This window comes from Chrysemys picta, chromosome 9, assembly GCF_011386835.1.
Source record: "Chrysemys picta bellii isolate R12L10 chromosome 9, ASM1138683v2, whole genome shotgun sequence".
NCBI lineage: Eukaryota > Metazoa > Chordata > Testudines > Emydidae > Chrysemys > Chrysemys picta.
Genome location: NC_088799.1, coordinates 6403266 through 6414424, shown reverse-complemented (window position 1 = coordinate 6414424; position 11159 = coordinate 6403266).

Genomic DNA, 11159 nt, shown 5'->3' with positions numbered 1-11159 from the left:
GCCTATCTACCGCCCCACAGGGCAGTTCTGCTGCAAAGGGCTTTTCCAAACATACATACACTCACTCACAGCTCCTGTTACATTTCTTATCATTAGCCATCTTCATTCCCTTAGTAATCTTAAATCTTGCACACCCTGTGCCTTCAGTTTCTGCTCTCAGACCTCACTGGCAGTTTTATGATTAGTGGAGATTGATGAACTTAACGAGGAGGATTGTGAGGTCAAACCATCCTGTGAATGGGGACTGATTGATAAGAAAATGATAGGGAATAAGAGAAATGCATCATTTCAGCTCCTGAAATTGTTAATCTGGGAGAGGAAAGTGCATTATCCCCACCAGCAGCTTCCTCCAAATGTGGTGGAGCCTGCTGGACCTGTGGGGCAGAGCATTCCCCAACTAGGCCATCCCTTAGGAGGGGACCACGACTGTTTGAAACACTACGAAACTGCCAGTGTGCGATAGTTGGGTCCACATGGTCCACATGCTTCTGTGCTGTAGATTCACACTTTGGCTTGCTGTACACGAAATCACCGTGTAGACAAGCTCCGAGAATCATTCAGTGGGGGATTGGGAGAGGAGAGGTGGGGATATGTGCAGGGTTGGAGGTGGGAATCTCCATTTGGTAGCAGTTTGCAAATTGGAAGGAGAGTCACTTTAACCAATGAAATGTAAAGCCTGTGCCAAGCAGGCTCGCCGCCTGGTGCAGGGTCCGAGTTCAGGCACACATGCCCCAAAGCCAGCAGAGTCCGAAGGCTCTAGGTAAGTGGCATGTAAAGTACCCAGCTTTATAGCACGGCCTCCCATTTTCAAACCCAAAATACCCCACGTATCCCAGGTAAAATTACAGCACACTGCTGCTTACCACTGTCCCCCTTGTAAACAGGTTTAGCCCATTTCAGTGTTTACATGGAGCTATATTGTGATGTTTACCACTATGCCTCCAGCTGGGAGTTCAGGCAGAGTTAGCCAGTGACTCGCTGCAGAGGCAGCTTCTTGTCAACAAGACAAGCTACAACCTAGTAGCAGGGAGCATTTTTCAGATTAATCAAATCGGAATGCACCTGATTTTTAAAAAAGCCTCTCAGTTTGTGGGGCCTGTAATACCTGGGATATTCGTCTTCACACTCTTGAGCCGATGCTTGCTCCTATTGAAACAGTCTTTATGTGTGATTGCCTCCGTGGAGAATTGCACCTGTTCCAACCTGTTGCTATGATGGCAGCTTTTAAATAGTGTCCCACTGGCATCAGGTGCTGGCGTGCTCTTGCTTGTGAGCTGTCCCTGTGGTTGAGGTTTCCGTGACGCCCACGCAGGAAATGCAGCAAGACAAGGAGGTGGGGAGGTAGGCCTGACGGTTTGACTTTGTTTCTCTGTAATGGAGGTGCGTTTCGTTAGGTGTGAAATAGAGGCTGATTAGACAAGGCTCCAGCAGCACAGGGCTGCTGGCCAAGCATGGCGCCCTCTACGCCCGCACTGCCGCCAATACAGCGTACTGTATGGTGCAATTGCCTAGGAGTAGCTTGCCCAGGATGTATAAGGCCTTCAGCTTCTTCATCTTAACCAAGGTGACTCTGTCGCCTGCCTGAGGCAGTGATTATGCCACTGTACTGGGCCGTGCCCTGGTGAAGCTCTTTGGGGCAGGGACTAGGCAGGTAGTTGGTGTAGTAAGTGAAGGCCCCGATAAAGGCCCAGTATCAGGCCTGAGGCCTGAACTAAAGTAATGGTCAAAACTTTGCTAATATAAAGCAAAGTTAAGCTGTGAGCCAGCTTACAGTTGGCACCCAACACAATGGGGCCCCAATCTCGGCTGGGGACTCGGGGTACCGGAGTGATGTAATTAACTTGCACCGGTGTGCATGGCACGGTTTCTAGGTGAGTGTAATGCTGGTGAAGGATGCTTCATTGACAGCCCTGGAGCCAAGTTTCTAGCACAGGGGTTCTCGTCCTCTTCCCCCTGTCCATCTAGCCAGGACCCCTCCTACTTAGCAACATGGGAAGGGGAAGGTTGTGAGCCCCACGACTGAAACCTGTGCTTTAGCTACCAACAGGCGGTGGTGGTCCAAGCCCTCTGCATACCACGCTACCTCAAGCCTACCCGTGTTTCAGGGGCAGCACTTCTCGGGGAAGCCGACTCCCTCTCCGCTAAAGGCTGAGTTTGAGCTTCAACTCATACTGCAAAACTGTCTTCCTGGTTTAGGCTGGGCATGGCCATGTTAAAGGGAAAGGTCCCACTGGCGTCATTAGGAATTTTGATACTGCGTCCTTTGCTAGCTTCGGTCGGATGCTAGATCCCTGTCTTCCGAGAGCAATGTAAGCTCTTCAGCTTTGGAATCAAAGCGGTCGGCGACTGCTCGCAAGCAGGCCAGTCGTGCTGGAGGGTTGATGTGATGGGGAGGCCTGTTCATCAGTAAATGGCCACTAAGCACAAGCCTGGTCTTAAACTCCTCCTGGTCCGAGAGTCGGACGTCATGCCAGGCTGGGGGCGAGGCTCTATCACATTGTCACCCAGGGCCCCCCTTTCAGAGCTCAAAAAGGCTTCAGCCTGGAATCTTCTTCACCCCTTTCCAGTCAAGTGTGGAATGGCTGCACCCTCCACCCCTACAGCAAGGTCAGCGGTGCCCTGCCGGCTGCGAGCCAGGTTTCTCTGGAAAATGCAGGCGTTGGCACTCCCCGTGTTCTGATGCATTCTTGTTTAATTGCACACGCCATGATGCTTCTGCCTTCAGTCTGGCCTGGGCATTAAAATGACAATTAACCCAGTGTCCTTGCACCGACCGAAAGCCAGCTGTTTTTGTGCTGTGTGTGTTACTGCTGCCCTCTTGTGGTACTATGGAAAATAGCTCACACCAGCGCGTTCTTTCCTGGTACTCTGTACAACAAGGATCAGTGAGGGTAATCCCCCATTTGTGTATTCTGCTGTAAACTGCCCACTAGTGAGCCTTCTGGGGGCACTTACCGCAAGGTGTTGGGTTTTTTTAACAAATATTTTTTAGTGACCAAAAAAAAAAAAGTGTCCAACCAAACTCCTCTCACCCAGCTGCAAAAACCCCAGCCAAGAGCCGAGCCTTTCAGCACATCCAATGTGAGGTCTGGCAGCAAGCAGGATCCAATGGCCCTTTCCTGAGCCATACAAACTAGGCCTGAGGCTCACGCTTGAGCTCAACTATGTGGGAGGGAGGTGGCGAACCTCTGCAAGCCTCCGAGCAGGCAGGGTTTTGTGTGTCAAATACCAGTGTGCTGTAATCCACCAAGAAAAGGGCACATGGTATCTAGAGCACAGCGTGAGGTGCGCTGCGATGGAATGATCACCAGCAGCTCTATCTGGCACCCCCTGGCGTTTGAGTGCGGTTTGGGTGTAGCCGCAACGCGAGCACATCCCTCATCCAATCAGGCGCTGAGACCAGGGCAGCATGGAGAACTGTAGCCAGACTGTCTCAACAGGAGTTGTGATCTGGATCCTCAGGTGCCTTGAAATCAATGGGCATTGGGCACCTAAATACCTATGTGCATAACCTGTTTAGGTGCTTTCATAACCCCTACTAGGTCCCTAGCTGCATCTTTGTATACCAGCATCTCCCCTCAAGATCTTAGCTGCTCAGGGCCTGGGTACAAATGTGCCAGGCACTTTCAGAACCTCTGGGTGGAACGCTGGCCCAGCTCCAAGCAGATCAGCTGGTCTTGTCCCCGTTCTTGCCTCCGGCAGGATCTGCTGTTGCAGATGTGACTCACCTTGGTCTGAATCCAAGCAATTGTAACAGTCGGGCGGGCGCTCTGGGGTGGGAACAGCTGGCAGGAGCTTAGAGAAATGTTAACTGACGGAGCCTCACAACCAGTTCGCATCCCGGGCCCATTTTCCAGCAAGAGAAATTGATCACGTGGCACTTTTGTGGTGGTGATTGGTAGAGAGCAAAGATCCTGACATCCAGTCCTATGCTTTCCCCCCCAGACTAGGCTTGTTCAGTCTGGGATGGTTGCTCCTTTCTTAGCTCTGGTTCTCCAGTCACTGGACCAGCTGCCGGGATGTCCTCTCAACTGCGGATTATCATAAAAGATTCTTGTTAGGCCAGTAAGTAACACATCCTGGAGGGTGGTGCTCACAAGTCTTTCTGGAGATGGCAAGAATATAGATTAAATCAACAATACCACATCCTGCTTCCAACCCACATGGACTCGGGTCAGAATTAGGGCTGTTGATTAATCACAGTTAACTCACGCGATTAACTCAAAATAATTAACTGTGATTAAAAAAATTAATTGTGATTAACCGCACTGTTAAACAATAGAATACCAATTGAAATTTATTAAATATTTTTGAATGTTTTTCTACATTTTCAAATATATTGATTTCAATTACAACACAGAAGACAAAATGCACAGTGCTCACTTTATATTATTATTTTTTATTACAAATATTTGCACCATAAAAATGATAAACAAAAGAAATAATATTTTTCAATTCACCTCATATAAGTACTGTAGTACAATCTCTTTATCGTGAAAGTGTAACTTACAAAATGTAGGGGTTTTTTTTGTTACATAACTGCACTCAAAAACAAAACAAAACTTTATAGAGCCTACAAGTCCACTCAGTCCTACTTCTTGTTCAGCCAATTGCTAAAACAAACAAGTTTGTTTACATTTACGGGAAATACTGCTGTCTGCTTCTTATTTACAATATCACCTGAAAGTGAGAACAGACGTTCGCATGGCACTTTTGTAGCCGGTGTTGCAAGGTATTTATGGGCCAGATACGCTAAACATTCTTATGCCCCTTCATGCTTTGGCCACCATTCCAGAGCACATGTTTCCATGCTGATGATGCTTGTTAAAAAAAGCAACGCGTTAATTAAATTTGTGACTAAACTCCTTGGGGGGGAGAATTGTATGTCTCCTGCTCTGTTTTACTCTCGTTCTGCCATATATTTCATGTTATAGCAGTCTCGGATGATGACCCACCACATGTTCGTTTTAAGAACATTTTCACAGCAGATTTGACAAAACGCAGACAGTACCAATGTGAGATTTCTAAGGATAGATAAAGCACTTGACCCAAGGTTTAAGAATCTGAAGTGCCTTCCAAAATCTGAGAGGGATGAGGTGTGGAGAATGCTTTCAGATGTCTTAAAAGAGCAACACTTTGATGGGAAACTACAGAACCCGAACCACCAAAAAAGAAAATCAATCTTCTGCTGATGTCATCTGACTCAGATGATGAAAATGAACATGTGTCGGTCCGCTCTGCTTTGGATTGTTATTGAGCAGAACCCGTCATTAGCATGGACGCATATATTCTGGAATAAGAACAGGAGTACTTGTGGCACCTTAGAGACTAACAAATTTATTAGAGCATAAGCTTTCGTGGACTACAGCCCACTTCTTCGGATGCATGGTGATTGAAGCATGAAGGGACATATGAATCTTTAGCACATCTGGCGCGTAAATATCTTGTGACGTCGGCTACAACAGTGCCATGAGAACACCTGTTCTCAGTTTCAGGTGACATTGTAAACAAGACATGGGCAGCATTATCTCCTGCGAATTGTAACCAAACTTGTTTGTCTGAGCATCTGGCTGATTGAGTGGACTTGTAGGTTCTAAAGATTTACATTATTTTATTTTCGCATGCCATTTTTTTGGTACATAATTCTACATTTGTAAGTTCAACTTTCATGATAAAGAGATTGCACTACGGTCCTTGTATAAGGTGAATTGAAATATACTATTTCTTTTGCTTTTTACATCGTGAATATTTGAAATAAAAATAAATAGAAAGTGAGCACTGTACACTTTGTATTCTGTGTTGTAACTGAAATCAATATATTTGAAAATGTAGAAAACATCCAAAAATATTTAAATAAATGATATTCTATCATTGTTTAACAGTGCGATTAATCGCGATTAATTTTTTTAATCGTTTGAGCCCTAGTCAGAATGCATTTGACATGGGTGGTACGAGCCACCAGAGAGAGACCGCCTGCTGGTTCTTCACCAAGGACTGCGAGTGAGAGACGCTTTGATAACTGATCTGTCACACACACCCCAATTAGAGGGATGCTGCTGCATTATTTTAAGTTGCTTGGTGGGGTCGTAGATCCCCCGACGGGCACCAATGGCTGCGAAAGGCTGGCTCAGTGCTACCCCACACTGCCCACGACCAAAGGCCTCCTGAGTGGGGCCTCTGAGTGCTGCAGCCTTAGCTTTCTGCCAAAGGCGCTGGGGCTGCAAGAGCAGGAGTAGTTTGTGCCCGTGGGTGGCTAGCAGCCGAGCTCCGCAAGGCCCTCATGGCAGGTGCATCACCAGCCCTTTCGCAGCTGTCAAGTGCCTTTGACCCTGAGGTGGAGAGAGATGGCTGAAGTGTAGAACATCCCCCAGTGCATGGACGAACAGGCCAGCACGGGCTGGTCTGTCCCTTCAGGTCATTTGCCAGCATTGCTCTCTTCCCTGGCGTCACACTTTGATTTTAATCTTGCCTTCTAGCTGCATTTCTGAAGCACCTGTCACCACAGTGTCTATTTATACTATCGGAAGGACCCACGACGAGCGGCACTTTGATCAAAGCCCACTGGTTTTGGCTTCCTCTTTAGCACACAAACAGTGCAGGGGGAGACGCGACTGAAAGGGCAGACTGGGCTGCTTAGAGAAAACACAGCCTTTAAGAAAAGCTCTGGAGAGCTGGGCAGGGCCTCAGCGGGCCAGAGATCAGAGCTAACTGCTGTGTAATGGGAATTCCCTTGGCCTTTAGGTGCTGGACAACTGGATTCTGAGGACAGAGATGGAAGGGTTGGGGATGGACTTTCCCCGGGTGGTCATCTTCACCCAGCCCCAATCAACACAGCCGAGCTGCCCGGCATGCCCTCTGCTCCCAGCCTAGTTCATTGGTACGGTCACATGGATACGAGTCTAGAATAGCAGCTGGTGCTTCAGCTGTAGAACTGAAGCCCTCCCCTTCTCTTCCAGGGTGCGGGTCAGCGTTGAGGAGCTGTCTCTGTGGGCGGCCCGGGACTGGACTAGCACAGCATGTAGCAGCTCAGGATCAAGGGGCATTGGCAGAGCTGCTAGAGGACGGGGCGGGCTAGACGAGCCAGGTCAGGGCTGTGGGTGCATCTTGGATTCACTGCTGTGAGCGTCATTTGCAGTAACGAGCCTCCGTGAATCCAGTCCTGCAGAAGCCATAAGTGTGCGCAGGCGTGTCCTGGTCAGTTCCCATGGAACCTGTCTTGACCTGAACAGGGCTGTTCAGCCATTGCTCACAAGACAATGATGGCTCGAGAGAGAGATTTGTAGTTCTCTGGTTACCAGGCTCCTGCATGACAAAGGTGAAGCCAGGCCAAATAAGTGCCCCCCCACCCCCTTTGCTCATTGTGGTCTCTTGCTGTTGACTTGGGTGAGCCTCTGCCTGCTGCCGGCTTGCATCATTGGCTGTGAGAACGCAGCAAAGGGCTGAGGGGAACGCAGAGCCAGCCTGTGCACCAACCACCGCCAGTGTGAACGCTTGGCCCCACTAAGGTCAGTGGGAGCTTTACCCGTGTCTTCAAGAAGGCCAGGATTTCATCCAGGCTGTTTCGATCTCTCCTTTCCTGAAGGGACTGAAACCTGGCCATGCTATATGGCTAAATTCAAATACAGTAGAACCTCAGAGTTATGAACTGTCACGGAGTCCCCCGGCGATGCTCTGGAGCTGCTCCCCACAAAGCCAGTCAGGACTTTGGGGAGCCTCCTCTCCCTTGGAGCAGACCGTCTTCAGGGCAAGAAGCTCACATGGCTTCACCTCCTGGGTCTCTCCTGGGAGCATTCAGCATATGCCCCTCCGTGCGCTTCCCACAGCGAGTCCGCCCAGGCGGGGTCCTGGGGAAGCCAAAAGGTTCTGCACCCCCCACTTCGCAGTCAGACGTGACTCTCAGCCAGCCAGTAAAACAGAGGTTTATTAGATGACAGGAACACGGTCTAAAACGGAGCTTGTAGGTACAGCGGCGAACTGGACCCCTCAGCCGGGTCCATTATGGGGTTCAGAGAGCCAGACACCCACGTCTGCCCTCACTCCTAGTCCCCAGGTAGCTCCAACTCTGAAACCCCCTCCACCCCTCCTTCTCTCGGCTTTGTCTCTTTCCTGGGCCAGGAGGTCACCTGATCTCTTTGTTCACCTTTAGCTATTTCCTTGCAGGGGGGAAAGGGGCCCTGGCCATTTGTTGCCAGGGAGACAGAGTATCAGTGATTTATGCACACTGGCCTTTCCCCACCACCTAGAGACTCAAGAAATGCATAGGGGAAACTGAGGCACCCACACAGTATTCAGAGGAAACATTAAGAACAGTCCCACTTCGTCACACGAACACCAGCGTTACGAACTGACCGGTCGACCACACGCCTCATTGGGAACTGCAAGTACACAATCAGGCAGCAGCAGAGACAAAAAAAGAGGTAAATACAGTACAGTGCTGTGTTAAACGTAAACTACTACAAATAAAGAGAAAGCAGCATTTTTCTTCTGCATAGTCAACTTTCAAAGCTGTATTCAGTCAATGTTCAGCTGTAAACTTTTGAAAGAGCCACCATCATGTCTTGTTCAGAGTTATGAACAACATCTATTCCTGAGGTGTTTGTAACTCTGAGATTCTCCTGTATCTGTTAACATTGAGATATACCTATCTCATAGAGCTGGAAGGGACCTTGAAAGGTCATTGAGTTCAGCCCCCTGCCTTCACTAGGAGGACTAAGGTAGGGTTACCATATTTCAACAAGCAAAAAAGAGGACGGGAGGAGCCCCGCCCTAGCCCCGCCCCTGCCCCTCCCACTTCCCGCCCCCCCAGAACCCCCAACCCTCCCCCCGTTCCTTGTCCCCTGACTGCCCCCTCCTGGGACCCCTGCCCCTAACTGCCCCCCGGGACTCCACTCCCTATCTAAGCCTCCTTGCCTCTTGTCCCCTGACTGCCCCAACCCTTATCCACACCCCCACCCCCAGACAGACCCCTGGGACTCCCACGCCCCATCCAACCACTCCCCACCCCCTGACAGCCCCCCCCAGAACTCCCAACCCATCTAAACCCCTCTGCTCCCTGTCCCCTGACTGCTCCGATCCCTCTCCACACTCCTGCCCCCTGACAGCCCCCCCAGAATTCCCAACCCATCTAAACCTCTCTGCTCCCTGTCCCCTGACTGCTCCGATCCCTCTCCGCACTCCTGCCCCCTGACAGCCCCCCCCAGAACTCCCAACCCATCTAAACCCCTCTGCTCCCTGTCCCCTGACTGCTCCGATCCCTCTCCCCACTCCTGCCCCCTGACAGCTCCCCCCCCAGAACTCCCAGCCCCCTACCCCCCGCTCCTTGTCCCCTGACTGCCCCCTCCTGGGACCCCTGCTCCTAACTGCCCTCCAGAACCCCACCCCCTACCTAAGACTCCCTGTTCCTTGTCCCCTAACTGCCCCCTCCTAAGACCCCCCCAACTGCCCCCCAGGACCCTACCCCCTACCTGTACCCTGACTGCCCAAAACTTTCTCCACTCCCCCCAAAAGCCCCCCCCGTTTCTTGACTGCCCCCTCCAGAACCTCCCTGTCCCTTCTCCTGCCCCCCCTTACCCTGCTGCTCAGAACAGGGTGTTGGGCTCTGTGCCAGCCGGACACATGGCTGAGCTCCCCTGCACAACACAAAACCCGGTCCCTGGCCCTGCACAGGGCTGCCGGACCGGGCTGCAGGAGGAGGAGCTGCCGGCCGGCTCAGAATGCAGGGAGGGGGGGGTGGGAGGAGGAAGCTGCTCTGGAGTCCAGCCCGGGACTTTCCTGCAGCCCTCCCAGCCGCTCGCTCTGCCGGGGGAGGGGGAAATCCCGGACATTGTGAGTGCTTTACAAATTCCCCCCGGACGCTATTTTTAGCACACAAAAGGAGGACATGTCCAGGTAAATCCGGACGAATGGTAACCCTAACTAAGGACTGATTTTTGCCCCAGATCCCTAAGTGGCCCCCCTCAAGGATTGAACTCACAACCCTGGATTTAGCAGGCTAATGCTCAAACCACTGAGCTATCCCTCCCTCTGTTGGCAGGAGATACTGAGGACGACACATGGTTGCAGACATGGTTGCAAAGAAGAGGAAAAAATCCCTTGCGTTGTTTGGCTTCACGGAAGCATTAGGAGCAGGTTCCCACGCAGTGAGAACAGTGCTCGGGCCGCATGTTAGAGAGACGTTTGTGAAGTGCTTTGGAGATCCTGGGGTGGAAGGTGCTATAGACAGACAGGGTGCAATTGACAAAGGTCTTTAGGCATCTAACTCCCAATGATTTGTGACGCCCGTCCACAAGCACTTTCTACCATCTTGCTGCCCAAGTGACTCTGCTGCTGGATTTCCAAGTGAGCCCAACTCGCCACGAGTAAGCGTTCCCTCTCCTGCCTGTGCTGGCCTTGATTGCCACACCTGCCCCCTGAGAGGACTTAACTGCTCTGAGGAGCCCTGCTGCCTTGCCCAGGAAGGGTTTCTATAACCCTCCGCTGGCAGCTGGCTTCAGCGTTCCGTCCCCGGGCTGGGGTCTGCTGAACTCCTGGGGTGAGTTTTAGAAGAAGCCGCCCGACTGAGGTGGCTCAGCAGAATGGAGACCTCTCCCCGAGGACCTGTCGCAAGCCTCCCTCCCGCAGGCCAGGGAACCCAGATCTGACCCAGCCACGTGGGACAGGAAACCCATCCTCCGTGTCTGTGGATCCAGGGACCGAGGGAACAGCATGCAGAGAGCAGGGCTGGCTGCTGGTTACAGGGAGGAAGCCCCACCTCTGGTAGGTTTCTGTGGTTGCTGAGGGTCACCAGATAGAGACATATATAGCAGGTGGCTTGTGTGATGGGCCAGCGGGCACGGACCTGCATGAACCAGAGCAGACCAGCCCATGGGGAGGGGCGCAGGGCAAGGTCTTGGGGACCAATGGGGAAGGGTGAGCGCATTGCTGCCCAAGATCCCCGTGTTTGGTGGAGCGAAGCAGCTTCCCGCTCTACCCCCAGCTCACACAGCACCTCTAACAGATGTGTGGGTGCAGGGCCAAAGCCCAATGATAGAGCCAGGGGTGGGTCACAGTCTGTGCTCCCCAGCCAGACTTAGGCACCCCCTGGGGTGACCATGGCCATGGGAAGGACCCTAGCACTACAGGGGCTGAAGGCTTTGCTTCCCAGAAGGGAAGGGCCAGTC